General features: G+C 42.8%; 1 protein-coding gene across 13 annotated transcripts in view; it reads right to left on the bottom strand.

Moving 5' to 3' along the window:
• Positions 1 to 23,693, bottom strand: part of GDAP2 (ganglioside induced differentiation associated protein 2) — a 234,809-nt gene that overhangs the window by 123,686 nt on the left and 87,430 nt on the right. For 10 of the 13 annotated variants that reach the window (XR_014844348.1, XR_014844347.1, XR_014844346.1 and 7 more), the window contains 4 exons: positions 17,055 to 17,218; positions 13,390 to 13,613; positions 8,026 to 8,082; positions 6,045 to 7,813 (listed from right to left, as the gene is read on the bottom strand). The gene's annotated coding sequence lies outside the window, so the exon portion shown is untranslated. Of the gene's footprint in view, positions 1 to 6,044; positions 7,814 to 8,025; positions 8,083 to 13,389; positions 13,614 to 17,054; positions 17,219 to 20,904; positions 21,007 to 23,693 lie in introns of those variants that run through there. The other 3 variants (XR_014844355.1, XR_014844356.1, XR_014844352.1) reach the window with 2 other exon arrangements.

The raw sequence follows: 23,693 nt of genomic DNA, 5'->3' as shown, positions 1-23,693 counted from the left end.
TGTCAGGCACTTACATATACATATAGCACCAATATGGCTATGGCCACTGACGCCCAATATGACAGTAGCAGAAACCAACACTGAGATCATGATAAGACATCATCCCTAGGGTGACTAGCCAATTACCTGGTGGCAGGTTGATCATACATATATATTATGTACACACACAAATATATCCATAACAAAATAAGGAAATACTTATCACAAGTATAATTCTCATATTTTCATTTCTGTCACTGGTCATATTGTTGTTGCTGGTATTTATTATGACTTTCTTCCACTACCCATTCTGAATACCCTTTTGCCTTTATCAAGCACTTCAGCTGATTCTCTATCTGATGAGGTGACCTAAACCTTTATTCCTGAAGGGTCTGGGCCATTAACAGTCCTGCCTGGATTGGGCTATAGTTTTCCATTGACTTGAATCACAGGTCATGGTAATATTAAGCGATGTCCTAAGGAATCTTCTATATTCTAGACATACTGTTCCTTACCTCCCTTGTGGAACAGTAGTTCAATTTCCCCTTTGTATTCAGCATCAATCATCTCAGTCAGTACCCTATTTCCCTTCTTTTTTGACTTAGTGGCATGAGGACCTCAAAGCAGGTCTTAACTTACAGTTCAATGGAATCACTATCATGGCTCCTGGTGGAAGCAGACCTTCCACTGTAACCAAGACCTTTAGGTCAGCAGAGAATAAAGTTGCAGGAAGAGGAAGCAAAATTTTAACTACTAATTTACTAGGGTAATAGCAAGGGTTGCACTCTCTCATTTCTCTTCTCGATTCCTGGACCCGTGAACCCTAGCTGAGAAACAGCACCATGTATTGGACATGGATTCAAGCATATACAGCCTACTGGGGAACTTTGCCCAGTCCTGCAAGGTATTGCCACGTAGCTGGCACTGTTAACTAAGTCTTCAAAAGGCCATTTCACTGTTCTATCAAGCCAGCTGTTGCAGGATGTTGGGAAACAGGGTAAGACCAGTAAATTCCATGAGTATAGGTCCATTGCCACCTTTCTTTTGCTGGGAAGTGAGTTTCCTGGTCAGAAGCAATGCCACGTGGAATACCACAATGGTGTATAAGACATTCTGTAAGTTCATGGATGGTAGCATTGTATAAAGAGAAGGAAAATTTATATTCAGAAAAAAAAATGTATTCCAGTAAGGACAAAACATGGCTCTTGAGGAGGCGGGAGGGGAGAAAGGATTGGGAGTTTGGGATTAGCAGATGCAAACTAGTGTATATAGGATAGATAAACAACAAGGTCCTACTGCATAGCCCAGGGGAACCATATTAATATCCTGTGGTCAAACCATAATGGAAAGGAATATGAAAAAGAACATATATATGTGTCACTTTGTTGTACAGCAGAAATTAACACAACATTGTAAATTAACTATACTTCAATAACATTTTTAAATGCTCTAAATCTAAAAAGGTATAAAATTTTAAAAATCCGATTTTGCACAAAACACTGCTCCTTCTATGACAGAAGCAGTCCAGTGTAATGAACCTACCATTGGGTAGCTGGCTGATTACCCTGAGGATGATGCTTTATTGGGGGCTCGGTATTGGTCTCTGCTGCTGGCAGACTGGGCAAATCAGCCTTGATGAGAAGTCCAGGTTGCTGGTCCATGCAAACTACTCTATCACCATGGTCACGTTGCTAATGATCCCACGGGGTTTGACGGGGTGAATGGGGAAAGAGGTTGACTGATGTCCACAAAACATCATCCTAGTCACTTGATTATTAAAATTGTCCTCTGCTTTGGTAAGCATTCACATGGGACACAAACCCCTTAATTTTTTTGCCCAGTCAGAGAGGTCTATCCATATACCGCCCCACCAAACTTCTTTGTCACCAATTTTCCATCAGATCCTTTCCAAGTCCCTGGCCATCCAGCCAAATCATTTGCTAACACCCATGAATCAGTACGTATTTGTACACCCAACCATTATTCCTTCCAAATAAAATGAATAAGCAGACACGTTGCTTGAAGCTCTGCCTATGGGAGGACTTCCCTTCACCACTATCCTTTAGGGAGGTCCCAGTGTTGAAGCTGTCCACTTCTGGGTGGTGCCTGCACATGGTGTAGAACCACCTGAAAGCCAGGCCCGAGTCTTTTCTTCCTGTCTTAACTGATTGTGGGTAACCTCCCATGAGGCCACAGGTAAGGTGTAGGCTGAGAGAGAGAAGGCAGTACAACAGGAGTAGGGACCATGGGCATTTGAGCCATTTCTTCCTGTAACTTCTTTGTGCCTTTAGGACCAGCTTGGGACTGATCACGGATGTAACACTTTGATGATGGAGTGCTATTGTGCATGTCTAATTTTATGGTTTGGTGGGTTAAATAACACCCAGTTCGTGGTGGGCAGGACAGGTCACATAGTAACCTGGTGGCACACAGTTAAGTGTTGAATGTCTCCTAAGCTGTGGCAGGCCAAAAGTTGTTTGTCAAAAGAGGAGCAGTTATCCAAGGAGTATCTCAGGGTCCTGCTCCAAAAGCCCAAAGACCTGAGCTGCAGTTCACCTATAGAGATGAGCCAAAGACTCCAAGCAGCATCTCTCTCTGACACTGACACTTTAAGTACCATTGGCTCTGCTGGATAATATGGCCTAACTGGCACAGCAGCTTGCGCAGCAGCCTGGACCAGTTGCAGTGCCTCCTCTGGTTCGGGTCCCATTAAGAAAGAGCAGCTTTTCAAATCATGTGGTAGATGGACCAAGGTAACACACCCAAGTGAGAAATATGTTGCCTCCAAAAGAGGCCCACTAGGCATAGTGCCTCTTTCTGGGTGGTAGATGAGGCTAACTGTTATAACTTACCCTTTACTTCAAAAGGTATATCTCAATATGCCCCACATCACCAAATGCCTAGAAATATGACTGAAGTAGAAAACCCCTAAATTTTAGATTTATTTCTACACTCTGACACACAAATGTCTTACCAATAAATCTAGAGAAGTTTCTATTTCTCGCTCATTAGTTCTAATCAGCATAACGTCATCAATATAATGGATCAGTGTGATATCTTATGAAAGAGAAAGTTAATCAAGATCCCTGAGAACTTAACTATCACCTAGGGCTGGAGGGTTGATATACCCCTGAGGTAGCACAGTGAAGGTATATTGCTAGTCTTGCCAGCTGAAAGTAAACTGCTTCTCATGGGCCTTAGGGACAGGTATGGAGATAAAGGCATTTGCTAGATTTGTGGGTGTATATCAGGTATACAGCCAGGGGATGTGTTAATTTGCTCCAGCAATGAAAACATTTATTGTTGTTTTTGCTGTGTCCCTTAAGTTTTGGTATATTATGTTTCCATTTCCTTTCCTTTTTTTTTCTTTTTTTGCTACTTTAGGGCTGTACCTGCGGCATATGGAGGTTCCCAGGTTAGGGGTTGAATCGGAGCTGTAGCCACCGGCCTACACCATAGCTCACAGCAATGCTGGATCCTTAACCCACTGAGCAAGGCCAGGGATCAAACCCACAAACTCATGGATCCTAGTTGGGTTTGTTAACCTCTGAGCCATGAAGGGAATTCCCTCCGTTTTCATTTTTCTCATGATATTTTTGATTTCCCTTTTGACTCCTTCTTTAACTCTGGTTGTGCTAGAGCATGTTGTTTAGCTCCATATATTTGCGAATATTCCAGTCTTCCACTTGTAACTGATTTCTAGTTTCATACCATTGTAGTCAGAAAAGATGCTTCATATGATTTCAATCTTAAATTTCTTAAGGTTTGCATTGGCTCTGCTGGATAATACCGCTTGAAGAATGATCTATCCTGAAGAATGTTCTGTGTGCACTAGAGAATATGTATTCTAGTGCTATTGTATGGGATGTCTGTTAGGTCCACTTGACTTAAAATGTAGTCTAAATCCAAAGTTTCCTAACTGACTCTGTCTGGATGATCTATTCAGTGTTGAAAGTAGGGTACAGATCTACAGGGTTATTATCGTATTGCTGTCTATTCTTTCCCTTCAGATCTGTTAATATTTGCTGAATATATTTAGGTGCTCCAATATTGGGCACATATATACTTACAGTTGTTAATTCTCTTGATGTATTGATTGATCCCTTTATCATCACATAATGACTTTGTTTCTTATTATAGACTTTGAGTTAAAAATCCATTTTGTCTGATATAAGTATAGCTACCTTTGCTTGCCTTTGGTTTCTATTTGCATAAAATATCTTTTTCTATATTTTCACATTCAGTACATGTGTTCTTAAAAGTAAAGTGAATCTCTAGTAGGCGACATATTTTAATGCTTAGGGTCTTGTTTTAATCCATTCAGTCACTGTAAGTCTTGCTATTGGAGAATATAATTAAAGTAATTATTGATGCATAAGCACTAACTATTGCCATTTAATTATTTTCTGGGTGTTTTGTAGATCATGCATTCCGTTCTTCCTCTCTAGTTACAAGTTTCTTTGTAACTTGATATTCTGTAGCGGTATGTTATGACTCCTTACTAATTATCTTTTGTATATCTACTCTAGGTTTTTGCTCTTAGTTACTGTAAGTATTATCGAAAGCATCTTAAAGTAAAATAGTCTATTTTGAGCTAATAACAACTTAACTTTGATCACATACAGAAGCTCAACAGCTCAACTTTTTACTCCCCTACTTATATTTTGTTCTTTATGTCACAATTTAAATCTTTTTACATTGTGTATTCATTTAAAAGTTATTGTAGCTATAGTCATTTTTAATACTTAGAGGCTTTTATCTTTATACTAGAATTATAAGTAATTTACACAGCACCATCACAGTATAATGGTATTCCAAATGTGACTCTGTATTTACCTTTACCAGTAAGTTTTACTCTTTAATATGTTTTCATGTTACTTATTAGTGTCCTTTTATTTTAGCTTGAAAGAACTCCCTTCTCCCCCCCCCCTTTTTTTTTGGCCTGCAGCATGCAGAAGTGCCTGAGCCAGGGATTGAACCCAAGCCACACCTGTCACCAGAGCCACAACAGTGACAATGCCAGATCCTTAACCCACTGAGCCACTAGGGACCGCCTGAAGAACTCCCTTTATCATTTCTTATAAGTAAAGACTGCTGATGATGAAGTTTAGCTTTTATTTGCCTGGGAATATCTTTCTTTCTCCTTCACTTCTGCAGAACAACTTTGCCAGGTAAAGTATTCTTAGTTGACAGGTTTTTTTTTTTCCCAGCCCAGTACTTTGACTATATTATCCCATTTCTCCCTCAGGTTTGGGAAGTTTTCAACCATTATTTCTTTGAATAAGTGTCTGGCCCCATTCTATTTTCTCTTTCTTGTACTCCCATAAGGCATATATTGGGCCACATGATGGTGTTGAATAAATCCCTTAAGCTATCTTCACTGTTTTTCATTCTTTTTCTTTTTGCTTCTTTGTATGATTTCTGCTGACTTTCCCTGGAGTTCACCAATCCTTTCTTTTGTTTAATACAGTTTGTTGTTGACACTCTCTATTGAATTTTTACATTCAGCTACCTTCAGCTATTTTTGTTTGGTACTTTTAAAATATTATCCATCTCTTTGTTGAAATATTTACTTTGTGTATACACTGTTCTCCTGACTTTGGTGAGTATTTTATGACTATAATTTAAAATCCTATAGTGAGTAAATCACTTACATTGACAAAAATTAAATATGAAATTGATAAAAGTCATCAATGATGACAAAATCTGTCACCAAAGTGGATTTTATCACATCCATCTCAAATATTACATATGACACATGCCAAAAGAACATAGTAATGTAGATTATTTGAACATTATTTAAGTAATGAGCTTAATCAAATATATAGATCATATATTAACTCTGCTTTTTAAAACTAGATAATCATCTTTTTCTTAACATTTACAAAAACTGATCATAAACATGTAAAGCAAGCTGCAATAAATTTAAAACTTGGCACATAAGAACAAAAATTCTCTGACAAGAATGCATTTTAGTAAGAGTCAGTAAAAAAAGTTTTAAAATCATATATTTGAAAATTTCAAAACACCCTGTAAATAAGTCATGTGTCAAAGACAAAATTATATTGGATATTAAATTAACTGTATTTGAATAATAATAAAAATAATACATATCAAAACTTGTGACATGAAGTTAAAGCAGAACTTGGAGAATAATTTATAGATTTTAATGTTTATTTTAGAAAAGAAGAAGTCTGGAATAAATGATCTTAAGAAAATAGAAAAGAACAAACACAAAGAAAGAGATAATGAAGAGTACAAATCAATGAAATAAGAAACATAGATACAAAAGAGAGCATCAAGAAAGCCAAAAGTTAAATATTTGAAAAGAATAAAATTACTAAACCTCTGTCAATGTTGATAATCAAGAAAAATGAAATGCACAATTAAACAATATCATATATGGCAGTGATTAAGGGGAAAATATAGTATGACTTCTATGCCAATAAATGTGAAAATGGACACATTTCTAGAACTTAAAACTGACTCTAAAAGAAACAGAAATCCTTAATAGTCCTCTCCTTATAAAATACATTGAAGCAATGTTTAAAACACTTTCAACAGAGAAAACAGCTCAGACTAATGGTTCAAGTGAATTTTACCAACTTTTCAAGGCACATATCATTCCAACTTCATAAGAGTTTCTCTACAAAGTAGAAGAAAGATGAATACTCTCCCAATAAATCCTATGAGGCAAGAGTAATTACACCAAAGCCAAACAAAGACAGCAAAAGAAGTAAAACAACAGGACAAAAACCACTCATGAATTTACACATAGAATTCTTAAATAATACTAAATTCACCTGTTTTTTAAAAAGAGAATACAAGGAGATTGATTGCAAATGACATGAGGGAATCTTATGGTGACAAAAAAGATCTATGTTCATGGTAGCAATGGCTAATGACTGCATATATTTGTTAAACCTCATTGAACTATACACTCTAAGAGGTGAATTTTGTTTTATGTAAATCATACCTCAATAAACTTTTAAAAAATGAAATTTTATAGAATTCTACATATTTCATGATAAAAATTTTTAGTAAATTACATGAATAAAAGACAATATTCCTCCTCTGATAAAGACTACCAAAAGTTTACAAGCATCATTCTTAATAAGGAATGTCAGACACATTATATTTAAAATTCAAAAGACAAAGATGTCCAGCCTTAAGACTTCTACTCAACACTGTACGGGAAATTCTAGCCAGCATAACATGACAACAAAAGCAACTAGAGACACAAAAATAGGAAGAAAGCAAAATTGATATTTCCAGATAATATGTCTGTCTACACTGAAAGTCTCAAACAATAGAATTAGAAAGAATAATAGGATTTGGCAAGGTGAATGACCAAATGAGCAAGAAAAAAATAAACTTGTATTTTTATGCCAGCAAGAATACAAACAATTTTAAAAAGGAAATCATTTGGAATAGCAATAAAAAGGAAGTATTTAAAAATAAATTTAGCAAAAATGTGCAAGACTTATCAAGACAAATATAAGAACATTCACCAGGGAACTATTTGTAGGAACAAAAACTTGACAACCATCCAAGGGTCCTATTTTAGTTATCCTTTGCTGTGTGACAAACAGCCTTAAAGGTTAGTCACTTAAAATGATAATAACATGAGAGCCTGCAATTTTAGGAGGGCTTAGAGAGAACAGCTGGTCTCTCTCCACCCAGAGTCAGATAGGGCAGCTGGAAGACTAGGAGTTGGAATCATTTGAAAGCACACTTACTCACATGTCCGGTGGTTGATGCTGGCTATTTGTTAAGACCCCATTTAGTGCTGCTCCATTTCACCTATAAGAGACTTTTCTAGAGTGGCTGCATTCTAAGTAGTGGGGAGGAAGTGGAGGAGAAAAAAAGATAACATAGAGGGAGAAAGGAAGAAAGAGGAGAGAGGGAGAGAGGGGTGGAAGCATAGAGGAAGGAAGGGAAGAGAGAAAATTACATAATCAGTAACTTTTGACCCAGCTTCAGAAATCATACAGTATCATGTTTGCTTCATTTATCAAAAAAAGCCTCTATGCAAGAGAGAATTACCTTTTGATAGGGATATCAAAGAATTTGCAGATATGTTTTTTAAAACCACCACTAGTCCTGTAACAGAAAAATAGATACATTACTTGAACACATAGTATATGTAACAGTGGATATAAATGAACTGTAACTGTCACAATACTGTTAAATTCCTTTTTTTTTTTTTTTTTGGCTTTTTAGGGCCACACCCATGGCATATGAAGGTTCCCAGGCTAGGGGTCTAATCAGAGCTACGGCTTGCCAGCCTACACCACAGCCACAGCAATGTGGGATCGGAGCTGCATCTGCGACCTACACAACAGCTGATGGCAACACCGGATACTTAACCCACTGAGCAAGGCCAGAGATCAAACCCGCAACCTCATGGTTCCTAGTCAGATTTGTTTCCGCTGCACTACTACAGTAACCCCACAATATTGTTGAATTCTTAAAATATAATTTGAGTGGAAAAAAAAGAGCAGTCCCAGAAGATTACATTAAGAGTAATATTACGTTCAGTCCAAAGCCCAAACAAAAATAAATAATATATGGTTTAAGCATAGATTTATATTAACGGCAAAACTATTATTTTTTAGAAGAGAATAATATAAAATTCAGAGTGGTCCTTTCTTTAAGTGTAGAGAAGGAGGAGGCAGAAGGTTGAAATGAGATGAGCAAATATGAAGCTATATGTTATTGGAGAGTTCTGGATTTTATACTGGTTTCTGGTTTTCAGCTGCTCATTATATTATTATACATCATTATGTATGTACATATCTGTCTATAGTTACATATTTTGATACTCTTTTGAATGTACCAAATATATTAAACACAATAATGGGGAACTTTAAAAATGAAGAAAGAAATGAAAGGCTGAGATGGGTTAGGAACTAAAGAGAAAGTATCTAGTCAATTTAAGTGAGCTAAATTTCTGTTCCAGGATACTAAAAAAATTTTTGAGATGTGGCTGTTAAAAATCTTTAGGAAAATCGGAGTTCCCGTTGTAGCTCAGTGGTTGGCAAATCTGACTAGCATCTGTGAGGATGCGGGTTCAATCCCTGGCCTTGCTCAGTGGGTTGGGGATTCGACATTGCTATAAGCTGTGGTGCAGGTTGCAGACGTGGCTCGGATCCAGCATTGCTGTGTTATAGGCTGGTGGCTACAGCTCTGATTGGGCCCCTAGCCTGGGACCTCTATATGCTGTAGGTACAGCCCTAAAAAAAAAAAAAAAAAAAAAAAAAAAATTCTTTAGGAATATGATGTATGGGAGACATGATAGTAAGTTAAATAAGTTAAATAGATGCCCTGACCTCCTAGAAGCTAGAAAGGTAGATTTTAAAAAATAATGGCAATCAACTTACTATTGATTTCTGTCATGAGTTTCTAACAGATGATACTTTGGCATTTAGAAAAGAATCACATGCTTACCATGAGCTTCATGGGTTATAGACAAATGTAATTTCCTTTCATTATTGGGCAACTGAACTTGCAGCATGATTAGGGTAGGCATGAACATAGCTGTAACATGATCTGAGCAAGGCCTTTGATAAAATAACTCATCTACTCTTACAGACAAGATAGAGTAATGGGTTAAAATGTATGTGGATATGTGGAATGTTGTGGAACAATCTGAAGGATATTGGTCAGTATCAACCTGAATGAAGGTAAAGTGAGCTCTGTGTTTGGCCCACTTGTCTTTATATGCAAACCTGAAATGTGATGGGAGAGTAATACACTGAGACCAGAATCAGGACTGAAAAGCACCTGGACATGACAAAAGGAACATAGATACAAAACAAAACCCTCAATTTTAGGTTGAAAATGTACATGGAAAAACACAGTTTTGAGGAAGGGCTGAATGAGCAGCCATCATCTGAAAGGGTGACTGGGAGAAGCAGAGACAGGAAGTAGAATTGCGTATTTATTCCAAGTTCAACATGAGGCCATGGTCTGCCAGGGCTGCCAAAAGAGCTCTAAGATTGATACTCCATTTTGCTAATGGTTAGGATGCACTTGGAGTTGGGAACCAATTATGGGTACTGCATTTTAAGAGGGACATTGACCAACTAGAAAGAACCCCATGGAGGGGAGGTTGACTGTGTACAAGAAACCAGAAAGCACTGAAGGGATTTTAGGATTTTTTTACTTAGAGGAAAAGTCTTGTGGTATGATGGCTACTTTTAAATATTTAGCCAAGTATCATGTGGGGAAGGGATTAGACTTATTTAAGCTCCAAAAAAATCTAGCTTGGTTTGGTGAAATGAAGCTTTAGGAAGGCAGATTTTCTTTCAGAGAGAGATCAAACTTTCTAACAAAACCATCCAAAGGCTGAATATTTGCTCTCACAGAAGCGAGTTTCCATAACTGGAAGTGATCAAGCAGTTCTGGGTGTTTTAGGGAGAATTCCATCACTGGGTGGAAGGTTTTACTAGTTGACCATCAAGATCTTTACCAGCTGTTAAGGTTCAGGGATTCTATAGCTACCCTTTACCAAAAACCTTCAACCAAGCTACTGAGATGATATTAGAAAAACACTATTTGACTATCAGTTGACTTCAGGAATCCATCCTAAAAGTACAATTGCTTCTGGGAGTAGCCAACTTTAAGCAGTTAACACATAACCCAAACCTAATTTGTCAGAGATTGGCAATACAGTGGACTCAAGTATCTGGAAGGAAAGAGAAAGAAATGTTTTAAAAATCTCTTTTATTAACAAAATATGACCATAATAACTGTAAAGGAATTTTTATGGCAGGCAAAGAAGTGGCCCTTGCCCTATTGTCCTAAAACTGATTTCACTTTGACCTCTCCTGAATTTGTCCCTCTGCACAATGGGGTCTCTCTTTCTTTCATCTTTTCTTTTTCTTTCTTTTTTTGGGGGGTGGAGGGTGAGGGAAGATAGTGGTAGTAAAGGGCTGCCCCAACCAAGAGGGATGGCTACTTCCTCCTTAGGCAAAAACCACATGCCCTTCCCACTAGCTCTGCCTCCAATACCCTTGTACCCTCTCTGCTGCTCTCTCTTGGGTTTCTTCCTGCAGGGAAACCCAGCCAAGGGAGCCTCCTTTTATTGCAGTGTGACCAGATACACTCCCAGTTCCAGATGTTGCTGGCATCAGTTGAACAAGCCTCATGAAAACCATAAAGCCAAGCACAAACCCCTGATTAACTGTTTTAGATGTTTTTTCTTTCTGAGAACTAGGACAGGGGTCTCAGTCTTCTTCGTGCCCCTCTCAAGTGAAAGCTATGTGGGGACAAGTGAAAGTTACAATTTTCAACCTGTGGTTAATCATGATTGCATAAGAAGAGGTAGGGTCCATGAGACTCTAGTGAATATTACCAAGGGTTCTAGATATGATGTTGAGGGATCCGGCCCATTCTTGTTGGGTACAGTGGGCTGTTGGGCACAGTGGGGCAGTAGTCTAATTTGCCCAGAGGCCATGGAGTTTCTAGAAAAGTCACAAAAAGAAATTTTGAGACTTGTTTCCTTACCTAAAGGTAATGAAACTCATTAGAGTGGTACAGAAAAATATCCCTCAGCTAATGCAAGGGTCAACCCATGCCAGGGCTGTGTAGACCCTCAGCCCATCTCAGGGAGAGTGCCATGGTGGTACAACACCAGTAGGGTCTGGTCTGCATCCCCATGGGGAAAGCTGTCACCTTCTGGTAGGGTCAAGAGCCTTGGGCAATATAGGTTCATCTTCAGGCCCCATAAGTCAAGACAAAGACGTACTTTTTTCAAGTCTCTATAAATGTCTCCTATGCCTCTGGGTCAACATGGATGTTGATTCTCCTGCCTAGATCCCTTTGTCTGGCTTCTACTCATGTGTTAAAACACTTCTCTACGTTCTCCCTCTGGGAAGTCTTCCTGAACCATCACTTCCAAGTTCCCAGTCACCCGGTGCTCCATCATCGTGTTATATATTTTTGTCTCTCTCCCACCTAACCTGCAGTCTTGACTGAAGTCAGGACTGAGTTTTGTCCACTCTGTCCATATAGAGACACTCAGCGCTGTTATTTCAATAAACATAGAGGAATGGCATCCTGGGATTCTGAGGAGCAGCAGCAATAGTAGCAAAGATAGCCTAAATATGCTATGTCATCCGAAGGGAGTAGTGAGGTTTCTCCCAGGGACTCCAAGGCCAAGAGTTCCCATCAACATCAAGGATGGGAAAGAGATGGAGCCCCAGGGATGGCTTGATGACCATCGTTAGAACTGAATAGGTAGAGTGGTGGAGGATAGCAGTTCAGAGGCCACTTGCAGAGCAATGATGATGAAGGCCTGTTTTAAGTTATGAAGTGCCTTGAAACAGCACTGGGAGGAGCCCCCTGAGACATCCAAATTTGACATTGCCTCAGAGATGCTTTCACAGCAGGACCATTAGGAGCCCCAGTTGACCTGTGTTTTGTTACCAGATAGAGGGAAGCGTCCAGACAACCACAGGGATAGTCACTATGGCACGGGGCCTTGATGTGAAAAAGCAACACGTGGGATCTGGCACTAGTTTGACTCAGTCACGTTGCCATGTATGACATAAAGCCTATAATTCCTGGCAGAGTAAGCCCCATATATGGGAGAATCACAGTGGTTATTATATCATTATTATTATCAAGTCAAAAATTAAAATGACTCTAACACTAAATGGCCAATTATCTGTGGGTGGAGGGATTGACTATTCACGGGTCAAGGGGTTTCACGGTGAGATGAAAGGAATCGGAAGTAAGTGGGAGTCGAGAACCCTCTGTTAGGCTGGGTCATCAAAGGGCTGGGGAATCTTGCATTTTACCAGTTGCTATGTGTCACTTTAGACAAATATCTCAGAGATTTATGACAATGGATGACAGCTTAGCTTCCATTATACTTCTTTTGTTTCGGTCCCTGTGGCACCAAGAAGCTCTCCCTGAGAGGAGTGGTGAGAAAATTGAAGAGCTTTGTCCCAAGGAACTGTCCTACTTCAACCACAGAGAAGGATTCCACACTAGCTCTCTCGGCTGGAGCAGGAATGTCCCCATAATTACGGGGTGCGGTGCTGCTTTGTGAGACCAAGAAGGCAACTGCATCTCCTTTCGACTTTCTGTTGTATGGCACTCACTCATGTCTTTCAAGGCTCAAGCAACTTCCAAAGAAAACACCCACTAACCACTTCAACTCAGAACAATCCTGGGACCTTATTCAAACAAGCCTCAGACTAAGCAGTGGATATTCTAGGTCAGAGGCTGGCAATTTTTTTTTTTTTTTTCTGTAAATGGCCAGAGAGTAAACATTTTAGGCTTTTTGCAGACCATGCTGTCTCTGTCACAGCTACTCCACTCTGTCCTTGGAGCATGAAAGTAGCCATAGACACTCTGTAAATGAATGGTGTGGCTATGTTGCAGTGAGGTTTTACTTACAAAACGGTGGGCTGGATTTGACCCATGGGCCATGGTTTGCTGCCTCCTGAGTTAGAGCAACAGAAGGCTGTCATTACTGAAATGGTACTTCCACATTACAGCAGGTTACTGGAACGTTCTGGGTTCCTCTGGAGAACAGGGCTGAGGATGGCAGGCCCAGAGGGCAGGAGGTCAAGGAGCAGGTTTAGAGTCCCAGGCTGGCTATTGTTCTCAAGGTCACCCTGCTGAAAGGGGCAAGAGGAAAAGGACTCGTCAGGCATGAGGGGAGGGGATGGGGAAAATTAGAACGCATGATGAGAAAGGGAGCTCTGTCCGGTGGATCTGAAAGAGTGGGACAGAGAAGGGACTGGGGATAAGCTGGTTGTGGGGGGAGCAGTAGTAAGACAAGTGGGTGGATAGGGACCTCTGCTTTAGCCAATCCCCTTTCTCTGGGGCTGGGAATGGAAAACACCATTGCTCTGGAACACAGCTGACTTCTCCCAGCAGCTCCTGGACAAACCTCCACCTGCTGGAGCTGGGTGAACCCTCACTGGTCCATGGTTTTGAGGGGAAAAGACCTGGTCTATTCTTTCTGCCATCTCAGTTCTTGCATCCCCTACCCTCTAACTCACTAACACATATTTACTTTCAACTGAACACAATCAAATAGACAGTGTGCTGAGAGGTGTCCAGGGAAGATCCTCTTTCCTCAGGCCTGCCTCTGCTCTCTACCATTGCAGAGCTAATCTTTAAAAGAAGTGGGCCTCCACGATGGTCATGGACTCCTGCTGGGTAGGAGGAAATACTCAGTAATTATTTTCTTTCCTGTGCTTTGACTTCTTAGAATGCTGAGAGTTCTGCTGTGTTTATTGTTGACAGTTCCCACATAATGGCTGGTCAAGTCATGGGATGACTTTGGAAATGGCAGTCAGCTCAGTGACAAAGAGCAGGTCCTTCCAAGGATACTCACATCATGGGGAGGTCTACATTACACCTGTGTGAGGACTTGGTAGAGGGATGCATGGGGCCATGTGGCTCCACAGAAATTCTGAATGAATACTGCACTGGAAAGCAGTACACATGAGGCTGAGTGGCCTTTGGGAAGCCTTTTCTTCCTTCTCCTGGCCAAGGCTGTTTTCACACAGATATAGGGGAGAAAGGCAGAGTGCTCAAGGAGGTGGGCTCTAGAGTCTGATGGCCTGGATCCTAAATCCCTACCTTGACACATTCAAGCTGTCAATGACTTTGGGCAAATCACTTAACCCCTCTGAGCTACCTTATCTTTAAAATGAGCACACTGGCGTTCCCGTTGTGGCGCAGGGGAAGCGAATCCGACTAGTAACCATGAGGATGCACGTTCCATCCCTGGTCTCGTTCGGTGGGTTAAAGATCTGGCGCTGCCGTGAGCTGTGGTGTAGGTGGCTGGCAGATGTGGCTCCAATTAGACCCCTGGCCTGGGAACCTCCACAGGCCGTGGGTATGGCCCTAAAAGGCAAAAAAATAAAAATAAAATAAAATAAGCACACTAATACTATCTAACTTAAAGGGCTGATGTGAGAATTAACTGAAATAATCTGTGTGAACTGCTTAGGATAACAAATGTTTCTTTTTCCTCTCCTCCCTGTTATTTTTGCAAGGACGTGTATCAAAGGATGTAGAGCCATTCCCACAAAAACCCCAGACTCCTGCTCTGGGCCTATTTCAGCTACATGAATTTTCCATGGAGATTGCTTTGGAATAAAATCTCTCTGGAGATAGAACAAGGTACATCATTACCAGCCATTGATACCCCAGGGAGAGTTGATATGCTCCTCTTTGCATTTTTCCTTTACTTTGATGAAACACTGTCACATACCATGTTCAGTGCTCACACAGTCTTGGAAAAGTAAGGCTAGGGAGGGATTGTTCTCGTTTTACCAAGGGAACAATGAGTCACACCATCTAAGTCATTCCGCAGGGGCCTGGCCATAAACCAAGTGCTTGTTGCACTAGAAGAGTGTTTCTCAGAGTGCAGTCCAAGGATGCTCTCTGGTCCAGAGTACTTTGAAGGCTTAGCTAAAAATGCACATTCCTGGTGCACATCCACTTGAGACTGACTTAATTAGACTCGCGAGAGGTGGGGCTTGGGAATCTCCGTTCCCATACCACTGTTATGTCATTCTGATATGTGTTAACACCTTGGAACATCATTGCTCCAGAGTTTACACCAGTGGTTCTCAACCCTGGCTAAACATCTAGATTACCCGTGGGGAGTTACTTAAGAAAACACACTCAAGCATTCCTGGGCCCCTGCAATTCCTGGGCCCGTGCTCCAGAGCTCTGATTCAGTCGGTTCGGGGTGGATCTCTGGCATCTATGGTGATTTGATCCTCCAACTAGAGTGGAGAGTTTCTCATCTAAATCAGAGGGTCTAAAACTTGGCTGCGCATTAAAGTGACCTGCACAGGCTGCACCCCAGACGAATGACGTCAGTATCTCTGGGGATAGAGCTGGGCCATGGTCATTGGAACATCTCTCCCAGGTGTTCCTAACGTGCTGTCATGGCTGAGAACCGGGGGTCTAGAGCAGGGTCAGTAACCTTTCTCTACAAGGTCCATGTAGTAAATATGTTTTGCTCTGTGGGCCATGTGGTCTCTGTCACAAGTATAAAGTGCTGCCACTGTAGCATGAAAGCCACTGTAGACAATATATAAATGAATAGGTGTGTTTGTGTTTCAATAAAATTTCTTTAGCTATGACCATGGCATGGCAGAAGTTCCCAAACCAGGGATTGAAACTGCATCACAGCTGCGACCCCAACCACAGCAGTGACAATGCTGATCCGTAACCAGCTGAGCCACGAGAGCACTCTGCAATAAAATTCTTTTTATTTACAAAATTAGGTGGTAGGCTGGACCTGCTCATGGGCCATAGTTTGTGGACATGTGGTCTGGATCAATACTTCTTGAACTATCTGTAGTACAGGATGATTTTTTTTTTTTAATTACCAGTCTGTGATAGATCAATTCTTTTGTAAAATACAATGAAGGTGAATTATTAAAAAAAAAGAAATTAAAAAGACAACATGTAAGTCCATTGATTATGCAACTGGTTGTCATAGCAATGTCAAATTGCTATTAAAGTTTCTGAGCACTTAAAATCAATTGCTTTACTTATCTTGCATGAACTGGCAACAAACATCTCAAGACTAGATCCATCCAAAGATGGTACTTTGAGATGCATTGGTAAAATCACAATAATTTTTCTATTTAAGGGATAAAGGAGTAGAATCGGATAAAAATTGGTGTCAACTTTGCAGAAAAAGTTGTGAGTTCAACTTTGAAAAAGGTGACAGAACTTGAGAGGTAAAGAAGGAAAGACAAAGCAACTAGCATAATACTTGCCACTTAAAAAAGTACTTAGTAAAGTGAGCTGGGTTTGACTGGCGCAGGGAAAGGTAAGATTCATTTGTTCGGCAGATGGAGAGAGGTGATTTTGACACTGTACACAGAGTAGGGCTGAAGGACCCCTAAGCGAAAGCACATTGAGCAGCTTTGAAACTGGACAGGATTTGAAACATGGCGTCACTCATTAGCTGAGCTGGGCAATCAGTGCCTTCTCACAGTGACTTTGTCTATGAAAGCAAGGATATCGCCAACTTCCCAGGATTGTTGAGGGAATTCGGGTCACATCCACAAAGTCCCTACCTCAGCACCTGGCACTCAATAGATGACAGTGATTGTCACTGGGACCAGCAGGCCTGTGGAGAGAGCACCATGGCTGCAGCTGGGCAGACTGGAGCTCAAATTCTGACTCTACCACTGGGGTGACATTGGGCCATTCGAACCCCTGTGAAGCTGAGTTTCTTTACCTGTAAAACAGAGACATTAACACCACCTTTTAGGTTATACCAAGGATATAGGGATTATAAAAGTGTAAGTGCTGGCACAAAAAAAAGTGCTCAAAAGTGGGAATTATTATGTTTCTAGGGTAATTTTTTACTGAGCTATCGTCACATAGCCTAAAATTCACCCTTTCAAAGAGTACAATTCGGTAATTTTTAGTATAGTCACAATGCTGGGCAACCATCATCACTCCTGGATTTCAGGATAGCTATGATATTTTTAACTCATTTGACTCAACAAACCCTGAAGTCTGCCTCTGCCCTCCCACACTCTGCTGATGGCTTTACTAAATGAAGCTTGACAAGGGACAAATCACACCACACAACACTCAGTCCCAACACTCAGACCCCTTTCCTAATAGTTTCTTTCCAAAGCCTCACACTTGACAGCAGCTGCTCCGGTCTAGTCTCTGTCCTCCAGAACTCCATCTTGGCTGGCTCTCCTCCTCACCCGTCTCCCTTCCCTTGCAACTTTTATAATCCTTCCTTGATAAGTTCCATGTGCTTCTCCTTGATGAGTGATGTCTCCCATGCCTTCAGCGTCTTGAGTTTGCCACCGCCAATTGTGACTTCCCAGTGCTGGGGACCGACAGCTAGCTGTTTTTCGGAGATCTGTGCTCCTCTGTCATCATGAGGCGGTCTTTCAGAAGGCTCTCCAGCTGGAGCTACATTTCTCAAGCCCCTTGCATGTGGGTAGAGTCCTGTGGACCAGGCAGACTAGTCCTCGTCGCTGGGAGGTGAGCAGAAAGGACGTGTGTCTCTTCCAGGCCGTCGTGACCAACAGGTGGGTACTTCTCTACCCTCCCTTTCCTTGTCTGCCAGATAAAGGCAGAGGACTCTAAGGCCCAAGGGGACAGCTACGCCTCAAGGAAAGAACGTGTCCATCAATCACATGGGAGGCTCTGTATCAAATACCTGCTTGGGACTGATGGGAGCAACGAGTAAAACCATTCTAGTTTTGCTATTGACAGTTGGAGGGTTTGCTTATTACAGAAGCCAGGTTTGCCTTCACTAGTACACTGGTCAGACCAAAGGAAACCAAAGCGCTTTTAACCTCAGAAGGCCTCAGGGAGAGGATCGTTGTAAACATTATGCTTTATGTAGATTTTTCTGTCGCGGTTCTGTGACTCGTATTACACACCCATTCCACCTAAGACTGGGACTCCCAGGAAGAATGTTAACATGTCTTTGTGGACAAAGAGATACTGAGTTGCTCCCCCAGGGGGAGTGCTTCTGAGGCAGTTGGGGAGAGCCCTCCACCAGCTGGGCCATGAGTCGTGGAGTCAGAAGCCCTTGGCCTGCAAGTACTTTCCCCAGAGACCCAAGACCTCATGCAGAGATGACAGGAGACAGGCAGGGAGGCCTTCACACTGACTCAGGGAGTAGCTGCAGCTGCTGATTACTGGGAGAGTGGCATGCAAGTCAGCCTCAGGCATGCAAACCACGGTCTGCCTCAGGCTGGGGAAGGCCTCGTTCTGAGGGTTGGATGGCGACTCAGGGAGTGACTCAGGGAGACGGTGGACACAAGGGAAAGAAACGGGGCTCTGCAGGTGAGGCTTGGAAAGCCCAGCGCCTCAGAGGCCATCCATGAAAATCTCCCCCAAGTGCACACTCCCAGTGGCCACAGCAGCAGGGTGGGCATGGGGCTCGGCCTCCCCTTCCTTGCCTACCCGTCCCCCTTCAGGATCCCTTTAACAATGTCCTGTTCATCCTCCAAGGCTGCCTTTCCATCCCTCGGTGTTTTTATTTCATCTTACTGTTAGTGGAAAAGAACACGGCTTTGCTGAGAGCTGAGGATGTCAGTAGCTCACCTCCACTTCTACTCTAGGATGAGCTGCTCTAGCTCGGATCCCAACTCCATTGGTCGGTGGTCCCAGGGCTTTCATAAAGCTTCACAAACGCATTTACTCATTTATGCATCTACTCGTGCATGTGCCAGACATTTCCTGAGACCTTACTTTGCAAACAGTACGATGCTCCCATCGATGGGAGCAACAGCTTGTAATTAAGTCTGTGTCAAAGCAGTGGCAGCAGCCCTCTGGCAGCGTGCCAGGGGGGCCTGGTGATTTATGGGACACAGAACGCTGGAGGCCTCTGGATGCTCTAGGGCCTGTGGTCAGGAAAGATGAAGCCTTTGGCAGTGGCTGCTCCATCTCACAGCAGGACTAGGCCGGAGCCCACTGGCATGGTGTTAAAGCACAACACTTAGGAGGCGCCAGAGTTCAGCTGGCGCTCCAAGGCACTAGGGAGGGGGTTCTGGTGGACTTCAAACAGAGATGACACTCCCCCTTCCCAAAGTTTGGTGCAATAGTCCCAGAGAAGAGCAGAAAGCCTTCCTTGGAGCCAAGCACACAGGCCGAATTCAGTGGTCAGGCCTGGTGCTCTCCCCTTCCTGCTTCTCTAGCTCTCAGCTCACTGGCCCCTAAGCCAACTGTGCAGGTGAAACATCAGTCAGACTGTCTTGTCAGAGAAACCTCCAGGGTGTGTCACCTGAAAGGACATCAAGACGCCTTTCTCTACTGTTAGAGGATGATCCTGCTGTCTGTGTACTGGGGGGCAGTGGGGTGTCCCCTGCTGATGAGCAGGACTGCCCCGGTGCAGGTGCTGGGTTTTTCGGCCACTGACTCCTCCCTCTCTCCTTGGGAAGGAAGTCAAGAGGGTCATATTTCCTACAGCCCAGTGGGTAGGCAACACCAGTGTGAAATCCACCTGTAGCAGCTCTGGGGACAGGTGAATACTTTTATATTCTCTCCAGATTCCTTCTTCAGGGTTGAGCCACCCAGCTTGCAGCTGCTGTTGCCTTCCAGCTGTGCCCCTATGAGACAAGGCCCTTGGCAGATAACTGCCTGGCAGAAAATGAAGGCCCCTCCCAGGGGCAGCTCACAGCCAGTGACTGACTAATCTAAGGATATAAATGTCGGTCCCCATTACTTCAGGTGGAAATCATTCTGAAAGCTCATCCCAGCTCCAGCGCTTCCTGTAGGCCTGTCTGAGGCCCCGTTACAACCATACGTGGGGTCAGTTTCTCCCTTTCACCAATCCTTACAGTGTAACACACACACAATACACCTGCTATATATAATTCTCCACCACCAAGTCTGCTGATCTAAGCCACACTCTCTCTGGGGTTTCTTTAGTATTTTATGCGCATCGTGTCATATACCTTTTACCATATGAAATGATCAGATTTATATAAACGCACAGAGTAAATTGTTCAAAGTCACTTGGTAATGTCAGGATGGGTGAGCAGCTAGAACCTCTGGGAAAGGACAATAGTTCGAAGGAACAATCTGAGTTTCCCTGAGGAAAGGAGGTAGATCCCAGAGGGACCAAAAGGTTATCTGTTCTCTAATTTTCTAGGACAAGTCACCTTCCCCCTGGGCCTCACTTCCGTCATGCATCGGATGCTTAGGTGACCACCCGGTTTCTCTGCTCATACTTTCTTTGGTTCTGCATTTCTCTTTTTCTCTACAGCAGTGGTGCTCACTTGAGTGTGCATCAAAACCTCTTCAAAGACTTGTTAAAGCAAAGATGTCTGGGCCCCACCTCCAGAATTTCCCAGTCAGGAGGCCAGGGTGAGGCCAGAGAATCTACATGTCTCACAAGTCCCTGTGGGGGGCAGCGGGCGGGGGGGGGGGGACGCAAATGCTTACACTGTTGGTCTGGGGGCCACACTATGAGGACTGCAGCTCTAATGGCATGGGAAGGGCTGTCTGTTCTCTCAGATGGAAGAAGTTGCACTGTTACGCACATGCCTGAAAGATTTGATTTCGTTTATTTGCTGGGTGAGAAGCTCTCTGTCAAAGAAAAATGTTCCTAGCCCAGTAGAGGCCTATCTAAAGCTAAATCTTACATGAAAGACAGACCACTTTTTCCAGAGGAGACTACAAAGATCATAAACCAAATAGACTCGGGTTTCTGGGAAGTTCCTCTAAGAAGGGAGGGAGGGAAGAAATTGCCTTTTGGAGAGAGTCTCGCCTAAAGCCCCTTGCCACCTGAACACCATCTGGGATGCTGACAGCGTCAGATGCTGAGCCTCATTTATGAGCAGGCTCTCAGGTTCCAGCCCCTGGGATTCTGGGGAAAGTGCTATAATCTTCTAGGGTGTGCTCAGTGCCAGCAAGAGTCATCCACATAGGGCTGCACTGCTGGAAGCACTCTCCCCTCTCTGGCCTGGGGCCTCGCCACCCAGTCTGTTTTTACTGGACATCCTGGAGGTCGGAGAAGCCAGGCGTCAGGGCACTTCCTCCTTGAGAGTATAGTGTCTGGGATGCTGAACCCGGGCCTGCCAGTTCTCATGCACACCCCCAGGCCATGAGGCAGCGCTGCTGGCTGAAGGCAGGCTTTGCCTGTTCTCACCGAGTGTTTGGATGGACAATGCCCTGGCACTCTCCTCTGGGAGCACTTGGGCACTGCATGGGATCAGGAAAACCTTCAAATAAATCTCCCCTTTCCCCTCGAAGGCAGTTAATGCATCTTTAAAGCCTCAGAGGACCTCAGGACTCTGAGGGACCTTCAGAGACTGTGGGTCTGGCTTTCTTTAATAATCATAAATGCTCTTCATAATAATGATGATAACATTTTCCAGTTGGCAAAGTTTACTAGGTGCTTCCGTATATATTACGTCCTTCCTCCCATGCTGCACTGAATCTGTTAGAAATCCTCTTAACGCTCCTCAAAAATACATCCCGTTGCTCTGTCTGCTCTTCCCTCCTTTCTGCTACCACCTTAGCCACTATTCTCTCTTCAGCATCCGCCCCCGAACATGTTTCTCCTTCTGCACTCCTGCTCCCCCACCACCCAGTTCCCACAGATCCCAGAATGATCTTGACAATATAAACTGGTGGTGACTGCACAACATTGTAAGCGCTACTGAAATAGTCACTTTAGAATGGTGATTTCTATGTTATGGGATGTTCATCTCAATTTTTAGAAAAGTGTGCGTGTGTATAAATCGGGATATGTCACCTGCGGGTGGAAAAACCCTTCAATGGTTTCCCGCTGCACCTGGCATAAAATTCAAATTCTTTACCAGCAGACTCCTAAGCCTCCCCGATGGGCCTTACAACCTTACCTCTTTATCACGCCTCCTCTCTTCCCTGGCACACTGACCTTCCCTCTGTGCTCGCATACTGAGCTCATTCCTCAGAACCTTGGCATTTCCCTGCCTGTGTTTCACCCAGATACACTCTGTCCAAAGGAGCCCCACCACTCAATACGTTTTTCTTCATTCTCATTCTCAGCTGAAAACCATCTTTCTTATTGAACAGAAAAAAAGAGAAGAGTTCAGGAAAAAACTTCCACATGTTCTTGATACCTGCCAATATATCCACATCTATCCCCACATACTCCAGTGTCCCTTACTGCCACTATGGGTGAACGGCCCAGGGGCATTTTCTGAGTCCTCTCTTTGCATACGGGATTCCGCCTCCTCTCACATACTCAACATCTTCCCTCCTGCAATCATTGTGTCATCAATTTTCCCTCTCTGCTCTATTATTCCCATCAGTACATAAATAATCCATGTAATTTCATGACCCCAAAATATCTTCTCCTGATATCATGTTCCCCTCTATATTTTAGAAGGTGGTAATTTGCAGGGAGTCAGCTCTGCCACCATCTCACCAATGACCTTGGGTGGCTGACTTCTGCACATCTCAGGTTTCTCTGTAAACTGAAAAGGTGACACTAGTTACACTCCAAAGTCCCTTCCCTGGTTAACATTTGACACACAGGACATGTCACCTCATAATGTGCATATCTGGCACAGAGCAAAGCCAGGCTGTTTCGGAAAGGTGTCAGGCTAAGTAAGCACCCCAGGGAGCGCAGGGAGGGGTGAGGCGCTGTCCCACCTGTGAATATGTAGGGGCCTGAGACAACACAAATGCCCTCGACTCCATCACAAAACAGATGGGGAAGCTCTGGCTGAGATTCAGCCCAAAGTTTTGAAAGTAAGGGAAAGGAAAGTAGTGTGAAGAAGATGAGGCTATAAAAATAGGCTGGAACCATGCTCTTGGGATCTCGAGGTCTGGATGAGAAATTTGTATTCTTTACAGGTAGCACCGAAACTAACGCTGGGAAAACTAAAGACAATGGAAACAAACATGTGTTGCAATTCAGCTTGAGTTCTACATTCAATGTAAAATTGTGTAGCTGAGGTTCTAGTCTCTAATGGAGCGAATGGGGCTGGAATAGAGAAAAGCATCTTTCTGATGAATCTGGTCAAAACACACTTGGAAATTATCAAAAGAGAATAAATAACCCCAAAGTATTACTCTATGAAAAAATTTTTTTCTGATTATAACTACATATTGAACTCTGGAGCCTAGTCTCTCCATATAGAAATTATTCTTTTCCAAGTTACCCCAGGAGCATACCTATTTCTTGTTTCATATTGGGACATGCAGTTATTTGGGTGGTGGCCAAGACAAGTCTTGCTATA

This window comes from Sus scrofa, chromosome 4 (genome assembly GCF_054392235.1).
Source record: "Sus scrofa isolate SSC_HxYL_T2T_F1_AM1 chromosome 4, Sscrofa_HxYL_maternal_Yorkshire_Landrace_v2.0, whole genome shotgun sequence".
Taxonomy (NCBI): Eukaryota; Metazoa; Chordata; class Mammalia; order Artiodactyla; family Suidae; genus Sus; species Sus scrofa.
This window is presented reverse-complemented; position numbering and strand designations above follow the sequence as displayed.